Source organism: Calypte anna, chromosome 6 (genome assembly GCF_003957555.1).
Source record: "Calypte anna isolate BGI_N300 chromosome 6, bCalAnn1_v1.p, whole genome shotgun sequence".
NCBI lineage: Eukaryota > Metazoa > Chordata > Aves > Apodiformes > Trochilidae > Calypte > Calypte anna.
The window spans coordinates 34,808,165-34,814,698 of record NC_044252.1 but is presented as its reverse complement, the minus strand read 5'-3'; positions in this window follow the sequence as shown (position 1 = coordinate 34,814,698).

The following is a 6,534-nucleotide window of genomic DNA, read 5'->3' as shown; positions in this document are numbered from 1 at the left end:
ATATTTTGTCCTTTACCAAGATTGCTATCCAAACCATGCTGCAGGCTTGCATCCTGGTGAGAATGATGGGGAATTATCTCTGCAAGTGCCTCACCTCAGCACGGTGGGAGCAGGAGGTGCTGGTGAGGATGAGCAGTGCCCTCTGTGACCAGGGACATTCTGCAGAGCATGGTGACACAATGCCTACCAAGGATGCAGGATGGAACTGCAGTGCTTCCATCTCCCATTTGCTCTGTTTTCTTCCAGGCATGGTGTTCAGAATTACTGCTCAGGTATCATTTCCAAGAGCACCTTGTAATCCAGGGACTGAAAACACAGGGCTTCACACCTGCAGGGCTGATGCACGGTGTTATGAAATGCTATGTAAGAGGAGAAACCTCTTCACCTGAGGTCTCCCCAGGAAGGGGATTAATGGGTTTAGTTTGCAGTCATAAGTGGTACCTTCTTAACAGCCTTTATAGCTGTGATCACCAAGTGTTACTCAGTTTGATTCCATCTGAGTCTCCATGATGATGGCTGAGTTAAAGCCTTGTAAGAAACGCTCAGGCTCTTCCAGAGCTTCCAGTGTGCTGGAAGGAGCTTCCTAAAAATACCTTGCACCCTGCAGCCCACCCCGGGGCCTCTTCTGCCCATCTGCTCCTCACATATGCGTTGGCAGCCACAGAACCCAGAGGTCTCCACCCAAAAGCACTTTTTAATGCTTCAGGCATTGCAGCCAAGCAGTTTCTCAGTGTGGCCGTGTGTGTTATCAGCTGTCTCAAACATCAGTGGTCCTCACATTATACCTCTTTGGTGTGTCACTGATCTGAATGAACATCAAAGGTCTTTTTCCCTGAAAAATATGTGCTAACGTAGACTCAAAATGGGAAGATCCTCGTGTGACACGAGTGCAACCCAAGGTCACAGACACGAGCAAGGACCCAGCAAGGCTTTCCTCAGGAGCCCAGCCTCTTGCCCAGAACAGCCCAGGGTAGGTGGACTCTGTCTAGGTAAGCATGTATAGAAAAATATCAAAAACGTATTTAATGTTTACTTTAGAAAAAATATTTCAATGAATTTAAATAAATGGTAAAAAAAAAAAAAAATCGTGTTTGCTAGGCTGTCCTCATGGTTCCAAAGAGGTGCAGATGTTCTCTGCACTAATTCTTCTAATCTGGGGGTTTCCCTGCTTTGCATTCCAAGTGCAGAGGCTCCCCTGGTATTTAATAAGAAAAGCTGAACACACCATGCTTTGTTTCACCAAAATGCAGGCAGATCACCTGCTGTGCTCTGCATTTCAGTTATCTGCCAAATTTTATGAGCCAGTTAAAAAAGAGACGAGGTTTCAAAGGTATTTTGCAACAGGGTAACTAAGTTCTTGCCTATTGTTCCGGTGGGCATGGAAACATTTGTTTGAACAAACACTTTCACTGCCCTCAACAACCTCCTCACTTCCACCTCCTGCTGAGCAGCATCACCGAAAGGGCTGAGGGAAAGAGACGGGGGAAGATGCTCTGTCAGCTGGTGACCAGCCAAGGCAAACCCTGAAAGTGAGTCAGAAATTAAACCACGGTGTGCAGAGCAAATATTCCAAGTGTCACTTAACACCTTTGCCTTGCTTCAGACAGGACACTGTTGCCTGGGGAAAATGTCTCTAGTTAAGGGAAGATTGTAAGGCTGTAAAAACCCCAGAGCCTCTCAGCAGAGAGGAAGCCCTGCCTGGGTTTATCCCCTGCTTTTCAGCCCCGTGTCAGTGCTGGCTGGGGGGTGAGGCTGCCCCGTGCTGCTGGTTTGGGTGCTCCACCAATGGCCTGGCTGAGGATTTTGGCTTCATTTATTTAAAATAACCAGGTCGGTGTTTCACCCCCATTTTGTCCCTTAAATTTATCCTCTGATAAAAAAAGTCATAATAAAGTAACCCAAACTTCAAAGGTTGGAGAGAACTTCATATGAGCACAGTTTACCTTAATGGGACTGTTAAACACTGCTCATCTCCAGGTGATTCTCAGCAGGGAAAGTGATGTGTCTGCTGTGGCCTCCCTGTCCCCTGGGGTGAGGGACCTTGTGTGTATGCATATGCATATATTTAGATACACACATATATAGATACACACACAAACACACATCAAGTTGCAGTTGTTAGCTATTTTTACTTCAATTAATTATACAGCTCTCCACCACTGTAAAGGGTAGAGAATCCTGAGCTGGGTAATAATTCCATGTCTTTGATCTGCCCGTGACCTTCTGGGGTTCCTGCCCCAGTCAGTGCTCACTCATCTTCCTGAAAATGCCATTTCAAGGAGAGCAAAAGGGGTTTTGACACACAGCACTTAAATATGTCATGTCAACCCCCAGCCAGTGTGAAATGAGCATGTGCTGAACTGAGAGCCAGGGGTGGTGGATACCAACCTCAAAATAAACCTCAATAAATACCACCTCAATTGATAAACCTCAAATAAAGCTTGTGCAGCTCCTCAGGTTTCTGTTATCCCCAGGTGCCTCTGGAGCCTGGATGGGATCCCTCACCGAGCTGCTGGGTAGAAATCAACCCCCAGGATTTGTCCCTGGGGCACCCAGCCATGGGCAGATGCCACGAGCAATGCTGCTCAGCTGGTCCTTCTGCTCAGATCCACCTGGTGAGGGTCTTCTTTAACACAAGAATTACTTTTTTCTCCACCTGCTTTATTGTTCTTTATTGTGTTATACTGTTGTAGATAGGAATTTGGGGAGAACATTAGAGACTTCCATCACTGGGATACTTATGCCCTGGTCACACAGAAATGCAGTGTAGGGGGTAACTTCTGCTGCAGGGATGTGGATGAGACCTGCGGGTGTTGCTGCTTTCCCCCCATGCAGAAACCTCCTCTTGGTGTGGGGAAATGTTGCTGCAACTTAGCCCCCAAACTAAAAACCTTTTAGACCCTTGCTTCTCGCACAGCAGATTCCTTTGCAGAGCTTTGGGCAGGCAAGCTGCCAAGCCTGAGACTGCAGCCATGGCAAGAGGTTTCTTTTTGCTCTGGCTCATTAGCAGGAGGCAGCTGTTAGTTCATTCACTATTAATGTCAGCAGTAATGAAAGACACCCACTTGTAGGAAGAGGTGAATTTGGAGAGGACTCTGTACCAAATTCACAGCATCCATCAGGGAGGCTGAGTTGGAACAAGACTCAATTTTTGTGAAGCCATAAAGGAGGAATGATAAAAGCAGAAAAACAGAAAAAAATGTACACACTCCTGACTCAGCAGACTCTACCCATAATGCATGCACTTGACTTGAAATTAATGCAACATATAAAATTAAGAACACATTTGTTGGGATGATTTCAAATGTTGAAATACAAGAGAGAGAGAAGAGAGATGCACAGTGCTGTTCATGCTTGATGCAACCTGACTGCTGCTTCAAAATTTTGCCCCGGGGAATATATGAAAAAAAACCTCCTGAAATGAAATTCACTTCGTTTATTTTCTACTTCTGACAGTATAGGATAAGACTTTACAAATACTTAACAGTTTTTCTCCCTTTTAAGAATTAAAAAAGGAAATAATAGGGCTGCAGGGAGGATATTCATTACATTACAAAACCAGAAAGCGTAAAGCCAAAGTATCTGCTAGACAAAATATATTTTCATACAAATTACTCATTTTGCAGAGCTGTTTGGGAGTGGGGCTACTAAAGGAGGGGGAGAGGGAGTAGGGAAGAAAATAACCCAGAAGGTGTCAGCTCTGCTTGCAACAATGGGGAGTAATTGGATTTACTGCTTGTATGCAAAATTTAGATGAAAGCTACTGATTTTATTTTGTGAAAGAGAAAATAAAATAACAGAAATTATCTTCTGAAATGTTAGAGGCTGGAAAGAGTGAAGGATGAGGACAAGAGGTTCTGCCCCCAAGCCAGGGAGAGCTGATGCTTGGCCAAAGCTGAAGCTTGCCTGGGGGTTCCCTTCCCTGCAGCATCCCAGACCTGAGGTTTCCCAACTTCTGCGTCTTTCCCATGTGTTCCACCTGGGCAGAAGATGGAGGTGGAGGCACTGATGCCACTGGAGTGGCACATTTTGGGGTTGGGCATTCATGTGCAGTAAGCACATCCACCTGGATGGCACTTACAGAGGGAATCTCTGTTTTCCTAGGAAACCTCATTTGTTTCCCCTCCCAAACTTGCTTTCTTCTCACCTGAACTTCATCTTCCTCGAAGGGAACCTGTTTTCTAGGCAGGCTGTAAATCATCTGCAAACATCTCACTCTGAAGGCCACTCTCAGCCACCTCTGCCTTTTGCATTTGCATCCCCATGGTTCTGTCCCCTTTCAGCTTTACACCACCAGGTTTGTCCCTGCCAGGGGCCAAAGGTTCAGCAGGAGCAGGAGGGACATTTCCAGATGCAGCAGGGACCAGTTGTGGGTGTGAGAATTTCCCTGCCAGAAAATTCTGACCTAATTAGGTGCTGCCTCTCTTGGTTTTACACCCGTGCCACCTCTTTGCCAGGGGAATAATCATCATCAGCATTTAGTGCACTAAAAACCTCAACACTTAGCTTGGCTTCTTGGTGCCAACTGTGTCTCTGGGTAATTAAGGCACAGCAGAAAGCTTAAGGGTTTGAGAGGTGTCATCTCCTGAAGTTAATAAGGGGTCAGGTGTTGAGCTGCCTGGGGTGCTGCAGGAGCCTCAGCCAGTGCCTGTGCAGGGCAATTTGGGGCAGTTTTATAGAATTCAAGTTACTGAGAGTGCTGGGGTTGGAAATGAGGAAGGGAGAAGGAGATGTGAGATAAGAAACGGAACAGCAAAACACTCAGAGCAGATTGGGGCTGAGGGGAGAGAAATCCAATTCTCACTGCAGCTGTAAAACAGAAAATGAACCAAAACCAAATCAGATGAAAGGGTAAACAGGAAAACCATCTCGTGGTGGGAGAGAACATGAATTCCGAGCTGTGTGCATGCCCTGTGTGTGCCTTGCATGGGAGCAGCAGTGTAAGGAAAGGGGCTGCAGCTCCTGGGGGGTTTCACAGCCAGGCTGGGGCTTGCTGGGCTCTCTCACTTTGATTTTTATCTTCCCCCTACACAACAGAATCACAGCAGGTTCTGGGGATGCAAAACACCCAGACAAGTAAATTCAGCTTTCTTGAACTTAGGGAAGAGTAACAACACATCCTGCACAGAGCTGTGGCAGCCAGGTGCTAAGAACTGATTTTTTTCCCCTTGCCTTTCTCTGGTTTCTGCATATTCCTGTTAGTGTTCCCCAGCAAATTGGCCCCTTGCATTCTCATCATGTTTCCAGCAGAGCCAGGGAGCACAGAAAATGATGTTGCCCCTTGAGTGGGAAACATTACAGTTGAGAATAATCACAGTGTCTCTCCCAAACAGCTTTAAATGTGTTAGGAAAAAAACCATCCTTTTCCATCAGCCTCACCCCAGGCAGAGGGGATGTGTGGTGGGCAGAGGAAACACAGGAGTGTTTGCTGGTGAGGGGGGGTTTGCCTGAGGAGCAGGGAGGGGTCTGCAGCTTGGGGCAGGAGAAAACCCAGGCAGAGGTTTTGCAGCTGGGCTGACACCATGCAGCAAAGATTGTAGAGGTTTTGGGGCCCAAGCAAATGTTAAGGGATGTGGGACAGGTTGTCCCCTGTCCCCAGCCATGGTAAAGCAGGAGGGAAAGTGCAGGAGGGCTGCAGCCATCACTGCCTGCACCTGGGAGCAACCCCACCTGGGGAGGAAACAGAGAGAGGGATAAAGGAGCTGAGGAGGGGGATGATGATGGTGAGGAGCTCTGCTCTGTGGTGCTGGTGAGTGTCTCTGGGGGGTGGCAGTGCCTGGCTGGGCTCAAGCAATGATGTGACCACGGGTCACCTCTTTCAGAGGGCTGTCAGGGTGGCATCAGAACTTCCTCAGGACTGGCAAGGAAAAGTCTGCTCAGTGGGGGGCTGCCTCAGCTGTTCCTCTCTGCAATGGCCTTGCCCACCTTATGGCTGGGGGTGCCTGGGGGGGATTTATCCCCAGCAGACAGTCTGACCCTGCTGGGAAGGGCTCTGTGTTCCCCAGGGCTGTCTTGGTTGTGCTGACCCCAGGGTCAGTTTTTGGAAGTGGTGCAGATACCTGTTCCTCAGTTTGGGAGTGTGAGAGTTTTGGGAACTGAGGATTTGCTTTTCCTTAGCCAGAGAAAGTCTTTTAGGTGTGATGTTATTATGAGCTCATTAACATTAGCTCTAGCCACATATTTTACATAAATACGGGATGAATTTATAAGCTGAAACTCCTTTTCAGTTTAGTATGGGGTAGTTATAAATACCTAGACCAAAAATAGGCTTATTAGGGGAGCTCTCTCCTCATTAGGAAATTCAAATGTGTATTGATTCTTGCATACACATATTTTAAGCTATCTGGTGTCAAGGATTCCTGTGGAATAACTTTATGCAGGTGGTTAGACTATGTGGGTCACAAGTGGTGGCGATGGGAAAGCAAACCCAAAAATGCAGTCTGGTGCTTTCTTGGGCAGCAAGAGGGGCTGAGGCTGCCCAGGGCTCTCCCGTGCTGCCCACTCTGTGCCCACCTCTGGCTTAAAAATAGTAAA